Source organism: Triticum dicoccoides, chromosome 6A (genome assembly GCF_002162155.2).
Source record: "Triticum dicoccoides isolate Atlit2015 ecotype Zavitan chromosome 6A, WEW_v2.0, whole genome shotgun sequence".
In the NCBI taxonomy this organism is placed as follows: domain Eukaryota; kingdom Viridiplantae; phylum Streptophyta; class Magnoliopsida; order Poales; family Poaceae; genus Triticum; species Triticum dicoccoides.
The window spans coordinates 438,518,037-438,535,613 of record NC_041390.1 but is presented as its reverse complement, the minus strand read 5'-3'; positions in this window follow the sequence as shown (position 1 = coordinate 438,535,613).

Here is a 17,577-nt window from a genome sequence, read left to right as displayed (position 1 = left end):
TGGGCACAGTCCACAATATCATTTGGGGGCTTGGTCATATTCGAACCATAGCTACACCTCTTGATCGGCGTAAGGCCACCAGGGAAATCACTTGGGGGCTTGGTCGTATTCGAACCATAGCTACACCTCTTGCTAGGCGTAAAACCACTAGGGAAATCACTTGGGGGCTTGGTCGTATTCGAACCATAGCTACACCTCTTGATCGGTGCAATGCCACAGTTATGACTATTTGGGGGCTCTGGTCGTATCCGAACCATAGCTTAAACCCTCTTGATCATACACATGCATCATCATATATTGCATCATACATTGCATCATCATTACATCATCATAGCATGTATCATATGTGCATGGATATACCGGTTTATATGGCAGGAATCGGTTTTCAAACCAAGTTATATTATTCAAATCTTTAATAGCCAACATGGTTGGATTTTTTATTATGGTTATCAATGACCAATATTATGGTTGAGGTTTTCAAAGTCGCTTTAGCAAAATGGCTATTATTGGATATAATTTATTCTACAATGGAAGCAATAGTCCTGAGTCGCTGCAGGCTTACGACCCGGCACTTGGGGGCTACATTATTCAAGTTGAGATCACATCAAATATGCAAGTCTCATGTCACTGCCAGCATGCACCATGGCACTTGGGGGCTAATGCAAAGTCATTTTTTGCTCACCTTATTGAAGACCTGACTCATCACATCGTAATGAGTCGGCCCTTGGGGGCTACCAATTGCTCCTGTCAAAAATTCAAGGTACACAAGCTTTAATCCATTATATTGAAGGGGTTATTACTCAGTTGGTAGAGGACAAGATTCTTAATCTTGTGGACGTGGGTTCAAATCATATGATGTTATCTTGAATGATGTTTATATATAAAGTCCCAACTCAGTATTATCTTGCTGAGCTGGCCCTTGGGGGCTACACGTTGCTGCTCAAGTTTACATGATCATATCTACAAAGTCCCTGCTCATTATTGCATAATGACCCGGCCCTTGGGGGCTACACTGGTTGAAGTTTTTATGAGCATAAGGCAATTACAAGTCCCAGGTTGCTACAAGCATGACAACCCGACACTTGGGGGCTACATATATGGAATATTCAGTTTATGACTAGTGACTGAGAGGAACAACCTAGATTCTTCAAGGTGGTGACATTTATATTGAAGCAAGTCTTAAGCTGTTGCTACGCTATCTTCTTAAGACTTGGGGGCTACAGGTGATAGACGTATAATAGGTATATTTTCAAGCTTGATGTTAACTACAATTATAACCTAGTGCCATCAATATTTATAAACCGACAATTTTGGCAATGATAAACCAGCAAGTTCTACATCCTTAAACCGGCTAAAGATCAGATGAGTATTTCAAGGACCAATATTTTTGTTAAGCATTGGGAGCTGAGTCAAATGAATTTTTCTCCATAATATTTTTCTGTGACAAACCAATGTCAGCAAATTGATTATGAAGGTGGCTTATTGACCCGGATCTTCTAGAAGAAGGAAATGACAAGGACTTAAGGATGATCAGGATCAGTTTAACATGGATAAATCCAAATTAAACTGGGGGCTAATGTCGGGGATATACCCCGCGCTATGACCCGGCCAAAGTTATAACCCGGCTGGGACTTGGTAAACCGGTGAGTGTTAAGTCAGATGATAACCTGGCAGGTGTTAACTCAGATGATAACCCGGCAGGCGTTAAGTCAGATGATAACCCGGCAGGTGTTAAGTCAGATGATAACCCGGCAGGTGTTAAGTCAGATGATAACCCGGTAGGTGTTAAGCCAGATCATAACCCGGCAGACAGTCATAACCCGGCAGACAGTCATAACCCAGCAGACAGAGTCGCCTGGGGTTAACAAGCCTGAGACGTCAAGAAGCCTAAGATGTTAAGAAGCCCATGAAGAGAAGTCAAAATAGTTTAAGTCTTAATCTAAGTTGGACTCTACATGTAACCCGCCCCTTCAACATATATAAGGAGGGGCAGGGCACCCCAAAAGGGGGAGAAATAATCTTAAGGATTAGACATAACTGGGAGAGCCGGTTTACCGCGACTCCCTCATGATGATAATGAGATCTAGCCACAAACAACATGTAGGGTTGTTACCGGATGATGTTTCCCAGGGCCCGAAGCTGTCTAAATCCTTGTCTTGTGTTGCGTCTCTCGATTCCTCTCAACCCCTCTCAAGCTACCACATAGATGCGTTGGCCTCACGACTAAGTCCTCACACTAGGACATGTGCCGTGACAATTCCACGACAAGATCCAATCTAGACACCATCTCGGATGGGGTTCACCACATCCATTAGTGCCTCTCCGATGATGCGTGAGTAGTTCTTTGTAGACCTTCGGGTCCATAGTTAGTAGCTAGATGGCTTCATCTCTCTCTCTCTTGATCCTCAATACAATGGTCTCTTGGAGATCCATATGATGTACTCCCTCCGTCCCATAATGTAAGACGTTTTTGGACACTAGTGTAGTGTCAAAAAACATCTTAAATTATGGGACATAGGGAGTAACTCTTTTGTGGTGTGTTTGTTGGGATCGATGAACTTTGAGTTTATGATCAGATCTATCTTTTTATATCCATGAAAGTTATTTGAGTTTCTTTGATCTCTTATATGCATGATTGCTTATGGCCTTGTATTTCTTCTTCGATATTTGGGGTTTTGTTGGGGATATAGCTACCAGGTATGACCCGCCCAGGAGGGGCCGGGTCAACCCCAATGGCGGGTTACAAAAGAAGCCCAATAATATACAAGGTGATAGTTTATTAAGACTTGTAGAAGGCCTAAGCCCAGAGGCGGCTTAAGGCCCAATATTGTAAACCACCGTATGTAAAGAAAGACTTGTAAATAAATGCATATAAAAGAAGTCACCGAGCCGTACACGCTTTATGGGCCGGCCGGGACTCTATAGGCCGCCAGGCATCAACTCGTGTATATAAGGGGATGACCTGGCGGCAGCTTAGGACAAGAAACAAGAGATCGAGAGTCAAGCTAGCGGATTCGCTCCTTGGTCATCGAAACCTAGCAATACAACATCAACTGGAGTAGGCCTTACCTTCACCATAAGGGGCCGAACTAGTATAAACCTCTCGTGTCCTTTGTCCCGATTAACCCCTTTAAGCTTCCTAGTTATGATGGCCCTACAACTAAGTCATTTCGCTAGGACATCTACCGTCACAATTCCACGACAGTTGGCGCCCACCGTGGGGCCAGCGCATGGTGGATTTGAGTTCTTAAAGGGCAACTTTGAAGGGCTCAAGGGATACACTGTGGGCCGGATGACCAAGAGTCGTCACGGCAAGCTCTACATCGACGACGAAGGCTGGGGCCCCGAGGCCGGCTCAATTGAGTACGGGTACCGGGTCCCCTTTGGCGGAATCCATGTCTTCATCGGCCGGATCGGCAAGTCGGGCCCTGAGCCGGACGTCTGCACCAACCTCATCGAGACGGCTCAGCACGCGAGATTCGCCCGGGCTCAACCTGCCGTAAGGCATGCCTTTGTGGGTTGCATCCATGGAGGTGAGTTTTGTGAAGAATCAGTGGATGGCAGTGAGACAGCCATCTGTTCTGACGGTGAGTCGTCCTCAGGCGAGACAAATTTTTTGTATCAGCTACAAGATGGCGTGCTTGGGGGCTGTTCCGATGGCAGCAGTATTCCGGACCTCTTTGAGCCGTCGAATCGAGCCGGAGTTTTAATGGCTGGCACTCAACCCGTGCAGAACTCTACGGCTGCGGCAGCAATAACCATCGGGTCAGCGGCAGCCGGGTCAGGAGACCCCGCATGCCCCCGGCTCAGCTGCTAATGGACCTCATGGATAAGTTGACAGCTCTATTGACCGCTGTAGTGGAGCCGGCAGACAAGGCTCAGCATGACGCGGAGGTGGCACGACTATGCGAAGAGATGGCATAGGCCAAGGAAAATTTAGCAGCAGAAGAGGTCAGGATGGCCGCAGAGCGGGTGGCTTTGGATGCTCGTGCTCAGCAGCTGCAAGCAGAGACTTTCCAGCTCTTGGTGGATCTGAACGCGTCAAACGAGGTCATGAAGAGAAGGCATCAGAAAACTCAGTTACGTCTGCCTCTGACTTACGACCATAGGAATATCTTCCACACCCCCTGGGCCGGTCCAAGTAACCCGCCATAGGCAAACCGGATCACGACACCCGGGGCTGGGGCGCCGGTTCAACCGCGGGCCATGGAGCCACCCCGTATGAATATTGCTCCACCTCATTGCACACCAATACCACTGGGTCACTTTTCTAACCCTTTGGAGAATCTCATCGCTGCGTCGGCTCGTTTGGTGGCTCTCCCGATGGAAGGCGACTCTCCAACAGCGATTAAACACGAAGGGTGAGAGAAATTCTTCACACGGCTCTGGCACAGCAGGATGCGTACTCTTACAATCGAGACAGAATCCATTCAACCCCTCGCCCAAGCCGGAGCCCGAGCTATAGCACGCATATGGACTCAGCCGCTATGTCGAGCAATGCTCAACGTCATAACCAACCACGCATGCATGAGCCGGCACATGGTGGAGCCCTTAACTTGGCGGATCAGGAGAGAATCCATCAAGAGGCTGAGCGGGCGGTTCAACTGGAAGTTGAGCAGGCGGCTCATCAGGCTCTTCCGGTTTATCCGGCAACCTCTGTTGAGGCATGAGTGGCCACAAGAACAGGAGGTGTCCCTTGCCTGGTGCCGGCTCTACGTAATGAGCGCTTGCCCAAAGACTTTAAAGGGCCTCGTAAGGTGCCTAATTACACGGCCGACTTGCAGCCTGGGGCATGGATTGAAAGTTATGAGATGGCGATGGAGCTATTAGAGGTCAGTGATGCAGCGATGGCTAAGTATTTCACTATGATGTTGGATGGAACAGCTCGCACTTGGTTGAAAGGATTGCCACCCAATTCCATCGGCTCCTGGGCGGAGTTAAAAGCTCGGGTCACTCAGAACTTCAAGGACACATGTAAACAACTTATGTCAATCGTGGACCTGACTAATTGTAAGCAAGAGGAAGGTGGGTCCACGACCCATTGGGTGCATCGAGTCAAGGAGATAATACATTCATCTGATAATATGGATGCCGGCTCTACGGTCTTAATGTTGGAGAAAAATTCTCGTTTTGAACCTCTGAAACAGAAGCTGGGGCGGCTGAAGCGTGATTGTAATGAAATGGGCCAGTTGATGGCGGCCCTGGTCAAATATGTTGATTCTGACAGTACAAGGATCCCGCGTCGGATGAAGAGAAGACAGGGAAGGGAAAGAAGAACGACAACGGCAAAGGTCATCAGCATAACCCGACAAATCAAGGAGGTAATAAACGTAAGGCTGACGAGTTTGTGGCTAACACCAATGCACAGGGCAACAACCAACGACACAAGGGTAGGCCACCTCCTCGGTCAGGCGGGTCAGGTCCCACCCTCGAGCAACTACTGAATGAACCTTGTCCAAGACACGACACCCGAGAGAAGCCAGCTACCCATCTGTGGAAGGGTTGTACGATCATGAAGGCATTTAAAAATTCCAACATGTTTGATGGTAGCCACGGACCCGACAGCGGTTTAGGCGGAGGCGGCTTTCATGGCCCGGGCGCCGGTTTAGGCGGAGGCGCTTTTCACGGTCAGGGCCATCCGGGTAACCAGGGTGGTTATAATCAGCAACCCGGCCAAAGTAATCAGCAGCAACAGCAGCAACTGTCCGGTATCAGAGTAACCCAAAACAGTTGAATAGTGGGCAGTACCATGTATTTACCACTAGTTTATGCAAGAGGGACCAGAAGCTTCATAAGAGGGCTGTCAATGCTGTTGAGCCGGCGATTCCACGTTATTTGAGGTGGTTAGAACAGCCTATTGTGTGCAGCATGGAAGATCACCCTCCCCGGGTTGATAATCCGGGTCACTTGGCCTTGGTGGTGGCACCTCAGGTTGGTGGATATAAATTCACTAAGGTGCTCATGGATGGAGGCAGCAGCATCAACATCCTCTATTATGAGACGTTTCGTCGGATAGGGTTGACTGATAAGAGTCTTAAACAATCCAACACTATATTTCATGGCGTTGTGTCTGGTAAGTCGGCATACCCAGTTGGTAAGATTGAACTGGAAGTAGCCTTTGGGGATGAATATGATTCCCGGGATGAGAAGTTAACTTTTGTGGTGGTTAAGATCAAAAGCCCATATCATGCTCTGTTTGGACGGTCGGCTTATGCCAAGTTCATGGCTCGGCCGTGTTATGTGTATCTGCAGCTCAAGATGCCGGGTATAAAGGTACCATCACAGTACATGGAAGCCGGAAAATAGCCCTGGAATGTGAAGAAGGTGATGCCGCTTATGTTCAGTCTGTTTGTCCGACAGAGGAGTTCAAGTTTTATAAAGATAATGTTGACCCGACAGACATGACGTCTTTGAAGAAGCCAACTACGGAGCATGAACCGGTGTTGAAATTCAAGTCAGCGGATGACACCAAGATGGTTGACTTTGTGCATGGCGACTCATCCAAACAGTTCATCATTAGGCCAACTTGGATCCAGAATAGGAAAGCACGCTCATCGAGTTCATCCATGAGAACCGGGACATCTTTGCATGGAAACCTTCTGACATGCCGGGTGTCCCGAGAGAACTTGCTGAGCACACTCTTAATATTGATCCGAAGTTTAAGCGGGCCACGCAGTTTCTTCGACAGTTTAACGAGGAAAGGCGCAAGGCCATTGGAGAAGAGGTGGCCCGGCTCTTGGCGGCCGGGTTCATTGTTGAAGTTTTTCACCCAGAGTGGTTGGCTAACCCGGTGCTTGTACTCAAGAAGAATGGCACCTGGCGTATGTGTGTGGATTACACCGATTTGAACAAGGCTTGTCCAGCCGATCCTTTTGCTCTCCCTCGTATTGATCAGATCATTGATGCTACGGCGGGTTGCGAGCATTTGAATTTTTTGGATGCATATCCAGGTTATCATCAGATCAAGATGGCAGTTAAAGACCAGGAGAAGACGGCTTTCATCACTCCGTTTGGAGCCTTCTGCTATGTGTCTATGCCTTTTGGACTGAAAAGTGCCCAGGCGACTTATCAACGATGTGTACAGAATTTTCTTCACAATCAGATTGGGCATAACGTTCATGCTTATGTGGATGACATAGTAGTAAAATCTAGAGAGAAGGAAACCTTGGTAACTGATCTGAAGGAAACCTTTGATAACCTCCGGGTCTACAAGATGATGCTTAACCCGGCCAAATGTGTTTTTAGAGTCCCAGCTGGCAAACTTTTTGGTTTTTTGGTGTCTAACAGAGGTATTGAGGCTAATCTAGAGAAAATAAAGGCGATTACATCTCTGGCCAAACCGGTGTGCATCAATGACGTTCAGCGTTTGACAGGTCGCGTTGCTGCCTTAAGCCGGTTCATAAGCCGGTTAGGGGAGAAGGCGATGCCTTTGTATCAAATGATGAAAAAGGCGGATGACTTTGTCTGGAGTGATGCTGCTAACTCTGCTTTTGAGGATCTGAAGAAATAGCTCGCTAAGCCGTCGGTTCTTGCTGCTCCGGTTGAGAAAGAGTCGTCGTTGTTATATGTAGCTGCTAATTCACGTGCGGTCAGCGTGGCCATTGTTGTGGAGCGCAAGGAGGCTGGCAAGGAACATCCGGTCCAATGACCGGTTTACTACGTCAGTGAGGTGCTCATTGAATCTAAACAAAGATATCCAGACTGGCAAAAGCTCGTTTATGGGGTGTTCATGGCAAGATGGAAGCTTAAACATTACTTTCAGGGTCACCCAATCACTGTGGTCAGCTCTGCTCCTCTAGGAGACATCATTCAAAATAGATAAGCCACAGGACGAGTCGCCAAGTGGGCCATTGAACTTGGGTCTCATGGTTTGAAGTATATTCCACATATTGCGATCAAATCTCAAGCGCTGGTTGACTTCATTAATGACTGGACAGAGTTGCAGATGCCAGAGGAGAAACCATACAACACATATTGGACGATTCATTTTGATGGGTCCAGACAGTTGGAAGGCTCGGGGACTGGAGTTGTTTTAACTTCTCCTCGAGGGGACAAGTTTTGTTATGTGTTTCGATTGATGTTTCCTTGTAATAACAACGCAGCAGAATATGAAGCCTTGCTCCATGGTCTTCGAATGGCTAAAGAGATGAGTCTGAGCTGGGTCCGGTGCCTTGGCGATTCAGATTTGGTGGCTCAATAGGTGTCAGGCAAGTGGGATTCCAAGGATCCTCTCATGGCGGCTTATCACCGCGAGGTCGACGCTGTTGCGGGGTATTTTAAGGGTTATCAAGTGGAACACATTGACCGCAGAAAGAACGAAGCGGTCGATGCCTTAAGCCGGTTGGGATCTCAGCGTAAGCCGGTACCACCTAACACCTTTTTGGATGTTTTACATAACCCGTCTGTTAAGTTGCCTACAGAGGAAGATTTGGCCATTCCTGACCCGGAGGCACAGTTAGTGGCGGCTATTCATGTTATTCTAGATTGGGCAGTACCGTTCCTGGCTTACATGACCGGGGCGAGTTGTATCATCGCAGCGTCACTAGAGCATTTCAGCGTTGTGTTTCTCCTGAAGAAGGTTAGGAAATACTTCGTGAGATCCATGAAGGGGATTGTGGTCATCATGTCGGGTCAAAGTCTCTTGTGGCCAAAGCTTTTCGTCATGGTTTTTACTGGTTAATGGCTCACGCAGATGCAGAGGATCTAGTCAGTAGGTGTGATGGATGTCAAAAATTTGCACGACAAGCGCATGTGCTGGCTCAAGAGTTGCGGATGATTCCAATCACTTGGCCGTTTGCAGTTTGGGGGCTTGACATGGTTGGACCTTTCAAAAGGTCCAAGGATAAAAAGATACATCTTTTAGTGGCAGTTGACAAATTTACAAAATGGGTTGAGGCAGAGCCAGTGAGTAAATGTGATGCAGCCATGGCGGTTCAGTTCATGAAAAAGGTGATTTTTCGCTTTGGTTTTCCACACAGTGTTATCACTGACAATGGTACTAATTTGTCCCAAGGTGCTATGGAGGATTTTTGTCAACGCGAGCATATCCGCCTTGATGTTTCTTCCGTAGCTCACCCTCAATCTAATGGTCAGGTTGAGAGAGCAAATCAGGAAATCTTAAAAGGTCTCAAGCCCCGGCTTATGGTTCCCTTACAACAGACATCGGGTTGTTGGGTAGAGGAAGTACCCTCGGTGCTATGGAGTATCAACACCACTCCTAACAGGTCTACAGGTTATACACCTTTCTTTATGGTTTATGGAGCGGAAGTGGTGCTGCCTAGTGACATCATCATGACTCGCCTCGCGTGGAGGCTTACATTGAAGCTGATAATGAACAAGCCCGACATGATGCACTTGACTTGTTAGATGAGGAGACTTGGCGGCGGCTCGATCAGTAATTTATCAACAGGACCTGTGCCGTTATCACAACCGTCGGGTTAAGTCTAGGACCTTTCAAGAAGGTGACCTGGTGCTCCGGCTCATCCAGGATCTGTCAGATGCACACAAACTATCCCCGCCTTGGGAAGGGCTCTTTGTGGTCAGCAAGAATTTAAACAACGGGTCATATTACCTCATTGACGTTTGAGAGCACAAAGACTCACGTAAGTCGGAGGAGGAGACCCGTGGGCCTTGGAACATTGCTTAGCTACTACACCTGAGCTTCCGACTCTCGTCATGTACATACTTTGACATTGTATATATTATGATAAGTAATAAAGCAGGACATCTGCCTTTTTCCTCTTCAAAAATCATATATCTTTACTATTTTCGTTATTTACATGACTATTAAGGAGCTGATCATATCTGAATCTAGCTTAACCTTTTTGGTCCGGCTTATGATCGTATTCAAATCTAGGTGTAAACCTCATGGTCACTTGGGGGCTTCCTGTTCAAACATAGGTCGTATTCGAACCAAAGAGAACATAGCTGTCGTAACCCTCTTGATCGGCTCAAAGCCAAACTCACTAGGGGGCTTCTTGATCGTATTCGAATCATAGCTTAACCCCCTTTTTGGGTCCAACTTGGATCGTATTTGAATCAGGGTCGTTAAAAACCTCTCAAGGTCATTTGGGGGCTTCCTGTTCAAACATAGGTCGTATTTGAACCAAAGAGAACATAGCTGTCGGTACCCTCTTGATCGGCACAACGCCAAAGCCACTGGGGGCTATATGATCATATTCGAATCTTAGCTTAACCCCTTTGGTTCGGTTTACTGATCGAATTCGAATCAGAAATCCCCAAATTTATGTTGTTGGAAATCTGCTATTTTGTCTTACCGGTTTTTTATTGTCTCAAATTTAAATTGTCAGTATGGTTTTTATTTAAGCCGGCTTGATTATTTGACAATAAGCTGCCAAAGGCATGATAGTCATCAGGTATATGGAAGCATTGACTTCTCAAAAAAAGATTGGGTCATCAACCTCATCATCCAGATCATGAAAACCGGCAGTCCAGAAACACAGACCAGCTCTTTCCTTTTTTAGGAGCAAAGTTAAAACATTGCAGATATAATCAAAGATGTGCTGGCAAAAGAGTAATATGCAACATTCTATGTGCGATGGCATAAGCAACACGTGCAATTTTTAAGCTAAATCTATTACAAGGCTTTGAGAGCCCACAAGATGGTTATGACTCTCCCCTCGTCGGTTCATCTCCTTCTACTAATTGGAAGCTGGGCTTGGACCAGTCAAAGCCGTTCAAAGCAATGAACTCCGCCTCATCATCAATCAGGCCGGCCGGGTCAACTTCCGGAGCAAAAGTGTGCTGACGAACCGGCTGGACAAGATCTATCACCTTATAAGAGGGAGTCGCCATCTTCTTATTCTCCATATTAAAACCCGGCTGATATTTATCGATGCTGGTCTCATGTCCAAGAATGGTAGCTTGAGGTCAAACTCCCCTCACACAGGGAATGAAGTCATCTTGATCAAATGGATTCCCGTCTTCTTTCACGGTAGGGTACCCCTTAGCCACATCCATCGGGTCTAGATCTGGCACCCAGGCTATGGAGCAGCTTAGGGCAGTCAGGGCTCCGGCTCTATCACATGATCGTTTAACTTCTTGAAACCTGGCGGGTAAGATTGATAACTTCTTCAAGACATCGCTCAACCGGTTGGGTCCTTGGTTGGCAGGGGAGATGGTGGCGAGTGCTCGTTGAGCGCCAGTATACAATTGTTCCACTAAGGTATACACTGCCTTCAATTTGGTCACACTGTCTTGGCTCAGATTTTTTCTTCGTGGACCGGCAAGTGTTTTTTAAATAAAGGCTCAGTAGGCAGCTTATATTCCGGGTCAAAAGAAGGTATACGTGATTAATACAGATGACTTACCAAAGATGGCGGAGACCATTTGAGACACCCGGTTCCTTAAGCCAGTGAGCTCTGTAGTAACCTCGTCAAGATCAGCCTCAGCTGTTTCAGCATGTTGTATCAGCAGCATCTTTTCTTCGGTCCAAGATTTCTTCTTTGCAGTCAAGTGATACGTCTCTGTCGTATCTACTTTTCCAAACACTTTTGCCCTTGTTTTGGACTCTAACTTGTATGATTTGAATGGAACTAACCCGGACTGACGCTGTTTTGAGCAGAATTGCCATGGTGTTGTTTTATGTGCAGAAAACAAATATTCTCGGAATGACCTGAAACTCCACGGAACATCTTAGAAAAAATAATAAAAAATCCTTGCCAAAGATGAAGACCAGGGGGCCCACACCCTTCTCACGAGGGTGGGGGGCGCGCCCCCCCTAGGGCGCGCCCCCTACCTCATGGTCCCCCTGGAAACCCTCCGACGCCAACTTCACCTCCATATATTGAGTTTCGATGAGAAAAAAACCAGAGAGAAGAAATCATCGTGTTTTACAATACGGAGCCGCTACCAAGCCCTAAAACCTCTCGGGAGGGCTGATCTGGAGTTCGTTCGGGGCTCCGGAGAGGGGGATTCATCGCCGTCGTCATCATCAACCATCCTCCATCACCAATTTAATGATGCTCACCGCCGTGCGTGAGTAATTCCATCATAGGCTTGCTGGACGGTGATGGGTTGGATGAGATTTATCATGTAATCAAGTTAGTTTTGTTAGGGTTTGATCCCTAGTATCCATTATGTTCTGAGATTGATGTTGCTATGACTTTGCTATGCTTAATGCTTGTCACTAGGGCCCGAGTGCCATGATTTCAGATCTGAACCTATTATGTTTTCATGAATATATGTGAGTTCTTGATCCTATATTGCAAGTCTATAGTCACCTACTATGTGTTATGATCCGGCAACCCCGAAGTGACAATAATCGGGACCACTCCCGGTGATGACCATAGTTTGAGGAGTTCATGTATTCACTATGTGCTAATGCTTTGTTCCGGTTCTCTATTAAAAGGAGGCCTTAATATCCCTTAGTTTCCAATAGGACCCTGCTGCCACGGGAGGGTAGGACAAAAGATGTCATGCAAGTTCTTTTCCATAAGCACGTATGACTATATACGGAATACATGCCTACATTACATTGATGAATTGGAGTTAGTTCTGTGTCACCCTATGTTATGACTGTTACATGATGAACGGCATCCGGCATAATTATCCATCACTGATCCGGTGCCTACAAGTTTTCCATATACTGGTTTACGCTTATTTACTCTCCCGCTGCTACTGTTACAATCACTACAAAATACCAAAAACATTACTTTTGCTGTCTTTACTTTTGTTGCCGCTACCACCACTATCATATTACTTTGCTACTAAACACTTTGCTGCAGATACTAAGTTTCCAGGTGTGTTTGAATTGACAACTCAGCTGCTAATACTTGAGAATATTCTCTGGCTCCCCTTGTGTCGAATCAATAAATTTGGGTTGAATACTCTACCCTCGAAAGTTGTTGTGATCCCCTATACTTGTGGGTTATCAAGACTAATTTCTGGCACCGTTGTCGGGGAGCATAGCTCTATTCTTCGAGTCACTTGGGATTTATATCTGCTGGACAGTATGAAGAACTTGAGAGATCCAAAAACCAAAATCTATCCCTCAACTACGAGGGGAGGTAAGGAACTGCCATCTAGCTCTGCACTTGATTCACCTTCTATTATGAGTAAGTTAGCGACACCTACACCTGCTTCAGTTATTCGTTCTGATATGTCGCATGTTATTGATGATGCCACTTCTGCTATGCATGATACTTATGATGAAACTGTTTCTATGCCTGATACTACTGTGCCCCTTAGTGAATTTCTTGATGAACAAATTGCTAGGGCTAGAGAAAAAGAAATTATTGAATCTGAATACGATGATGATAGCGATGATGAAAATATGCCTGTTATTCCTGAGGGTTATCTTTTTGATATGGAATCTTCTGCCGCTATTTTTGCTTGCAAAGATAGATATGAGCTTAAGAGGTTATTAATTAAATGGAACAAAGAATCACTTAGAGATAAAATGAGACCTGACCCCGCTTTTGCTACTTCACCTATTTGTGTTCCTGATAAGGATTACGAATTCTCTGTTGATCCTGATATAATTACTTTGGTTGAATCTAATCCGTTTTATGGCTATGAATCTGAAACTGTTGTGGCACATCTTACTAAATTAAATGATATAGCTGCCCTGTTCACTAATGATGAGAGATCGCGTTACTTTTATATACCCAAAATATTTCCGTTCTCATTAAAGGGTGATGCTAAGATATGTTTAATTCTCTTGATCCTGTTTGTGTGCGTAGTCCCCAGGATATGATTTATTACTTCTCTACTAAATATTTCCCTGCTCATAAGAAACAAGCTACTTTGAGGGAAATATACAACTTCGTGCAAATTAAAGAAGAGAGTCTCCCACAAGCTTGGGGGAGGCTTCTCAAGTTACTTAATTCTTTGCCTGATCATCCTCTTAAGAAACCTGAAATACTTGATATCTTTTATAATGGACTAACTGATGCTTCCAGAGATTACCTGGATAGTTGTGTTGGTTCTCTTTTCAGGGAAAGAACACCGGATGAAGCTGAAATCCTATTGAATAATATGTTGACAAATGAAAATAATTGGGCACCTCCTGAGCCAGTTCCTGCTCCAATTACTGAGCCTATTCCTAAACAAACTCCGAAGAAGAGAGGTGTTTTATTTCTCAGTCCCGAAGATATGCAAGAGGCAAAGAAATCTATAAAAGAAAAAGGTAATAAAGCTAAAGACATTAAGAATCTACCTCCTATTGAAGAAATATATGGTCTTAATTCACCGCATGTTGAAGAAACATATGATCTTAATTATTTATTTACTAAAGAACCTCCTGATCCCGATATCCCGACACAGGTAGTAAAGGTAAATTCTCTCTATAGATATGATAAAGCTGAAGTCCCTCCTACTAAAATTGCTAGTCAGTGCTTGGATGAGTTTGATCACTTTATGTTTAAGCAAGACGACTTCAATGCTTATTTTGGTAGACAATTAAAAGAAAATGCTTACATGATTAGACGCTTGGGTGATTATATGGCTGATATTAAAGGTGGACTTAAACTTGTTAGCAAACATGCTTCTATGGTTACCACTCAAGTAGAACAAGTACTTAAGGTTCAAAAAGAAGTGCTTGATGAAATGAATAGTAAGAAAAATGATTATGCTGTTAGAGTGGCTACTAGAACTGGTAGAATGACTCAGGAACCTTTGTATCCTGAAGGCCACCCTAAGAGAATCGAGCAAGATTCTCAAAGAAATAATATTGATATTCCTAGTTCTTCTAAGAAGAAGAAGAAGAAGAAGAAGAAAAATGATAGAACTGTGCAAACTTCTAGTGAACCTATTGCTGAACCACCTGATAATCCACATGATATTTCTATGTCTGATGCTGAAACACAATCTGGTAATGAACATGAACCTAGTAAAAATATTAATGTTGATGTTCATGTTGATGCTCAACCTTGTAATGATAATGATGTAGAAATTGAACCTGCTGTTGATCTTGATAACCCACAATAAAAGAATCAACGTTATGATAAATGAGACTTTGTTGCTAGGAAACACGGTAAAGAAAGGGAACCTTGGGTTCAGAAACCCATGCCTTTTCCTCTGAAACCATCCAAGAAAAAGGATGATGAGGATTTTGAGGATCCCAAACAAGGGACGTCATGATTTACAGTCGGATTACCTGGCACAACAAATCATGACGTCCTCTGTTTGGCAGAATGCCTGGCTAGCACAGTCTGAACCACCTGATGTTAATCATGACGTCCTTTGTTTGGCAGAATGCCTGGCTAGCACAATCGGATTACCTGGCACAACAAATCTTCTGCCAGTGATCAGAATGTCATGATCAGAGGACGTTGGCGGGTTAGCTGAACCGGATGGTCTGACGGTAGAGGGATTAACAATGGTATCATCAGCTGACGGCTCAGGAGGGTCTGATTGAGCATGGACAGCCAAATCTTCTGGCACTTCAGATTGAGCGGGAGGAGTTTATTTTTCCAGTTCAGGTGCAAGATTTCTCAGGTCTTCTGCCGGTTTGATAACTATAGCTTTCTTGGACTTCCCTTGACCACTGAGAAAGATTTTTTATGAGACGGTTAGTTTAATAATGCAGTTTTAAAGATGCAGAGGAAAGACGATTTTCCTTACCCAGGGGCATCTTGAAAGCCGGAAATTGAGTCTGAGATGAGTCACCAGAAGAGCGAGAAACCTCCTACAAAGGTACAATAAAATCAGTGATGCAAGGGAATAGATTCATTAATGAAAGTAAAAGACAAAGATAATGAAATCTCATTCTGGCATTTTTGAGGAGTTTGTTGTAAAACGGAAGGCGTTTCATCGGTGTCATTATTCCGGGCCTGACGACAGCTCTCGTGTTGCTGCTTTTTCAAAAGAAAATGAGGGTCCAAATAAGCCAAAGGGTGTGAAAACCTTACTTTCCGGGTTACCAGTCGAAGTTTCTGTCTTGGTAAATGGGCTGAGTCAGAGGAAATAGTTACCTCTTCTTCTATGGCCTGATTGGCCCCCCGTGTCGTCCTGGCAATAGTCAGTGTCAATAAGGTTATTAAAAAACTGGCCAAGGGAGTCAAGGGCTACCTCCGACTCAGTATCATCGTCAAGCTTTAACAGGACCGAAGCAGTGCTCCTTTTCTTCTTGGACCTCCGGGTCTTCTTCCTGGTGGCTATGGCGGCGGCTCTGGCCTTCTTGGCAGCTTCATGGTCATACTTGCTTTCCAGAAGTCAGATTTGTCCTATAAACAAATAAACATGATAAAAGGTCATGCAAGTATTTAAAACTACTGAGGAAAGCACAAAAGAGAAAGAGGTCAGGGTTTTTTTTACCTCAGGTGCCCGGTTAAGTTTACAGAAAGCGTTTAACCCAACTTTACTGCAGTCCTCATACTTGTCGTTCACAAGGATGGTTGACATTGAGACAATGTCTTCTTCAGTTAGTTGTACAGAGTTGTGACGCAGAGAGTCATCTGGGACTCCGCCATATTCGTACATCAATTTGGATCGGCGGCTTAGAGGAATGACACGCCACGAGATCCAGCAACGGATCAAGTCAACTCCGGTTAAGCCATTCCCCAGTAAGGCATTAATCCTTTTAATAGATGGAATAAGCTTCTTGCGTTCAGCAGCAGTAAGCTTATCAGGGAGCACAAACTTGGAATCCAGACGCTCCGTGCGGTAACCCGGCAGTGGTTTTTCGTTGGCTGGAGACGTATCTTGGCAATAGAACCATGTCTGATTCCAATCTTTGGGATGAGTCGGTAAGACTATTAAGGGAAAGACGGCGCCCTGTCGGCGCTGAATTGAGATTCCACCGAGTTCCAAGCTAGAGCCATTGGTACACTCATTCTGGCGGTTCAGATAAAAGTACTCTCTGAAGAGTTCCACAGTTGGCTCTTCTTGAAGATACACCTCACAGAGAACTTGAAAATTGTAGATGTTGGATATGGAATTGGGTCCAAGATGTTAAGGGTGAAGTTTGAAAAAATGAAGAACGTCTCTGAAGAACTTTGAGGCGGGTGGTGAAAAACCCCGATTCATGTTGTCAGTGAAGACAATAACTTCACCGTCTTTGGGATTAGGCCGTTCCTCGTCCGGGTCAGGTGCACGATAAGACATAACATTTTTCCCTGGTAAAAATCCTATGGTGAAAAATTCCTTCAAGGTGTCTTCAGTGACTGTGGAAGGGACCCAGTTGCAGACAGTCGGTGCTTTTGATGGCATGATGATCAAAGGACAAACTGAAAAGAAAGTATCGTGCCGGTTCAATTCAATGGAAATTAAAAGTTAAATGATGATGGTGCAAATGAATAATGGCGGCTTAAGTAAGGGCTAATGTCATATAAGGGAAAAGTGAGCCGGCGTAATAAGCCGCCATGACTAAAGACATTTGAAGGAAACCAGAAATAGAATTGGTTAAGTGTTGAGACAAATAGATTTCCCAAAGCTATCACTAGTATTCTGGATCAAAATGGGTCAGAAAAGAATAATAAACCTAGACCTAAAGAATGAGTGCGGAGGAGTTCATCAGCTCTAAGAAGATATATATGCAAGGGAAAGGGATCTACTAACATCTAAAATAGGTGTAAGACCACTACCGCATAAGTTCTACTTTCCTTCTGGATCAAA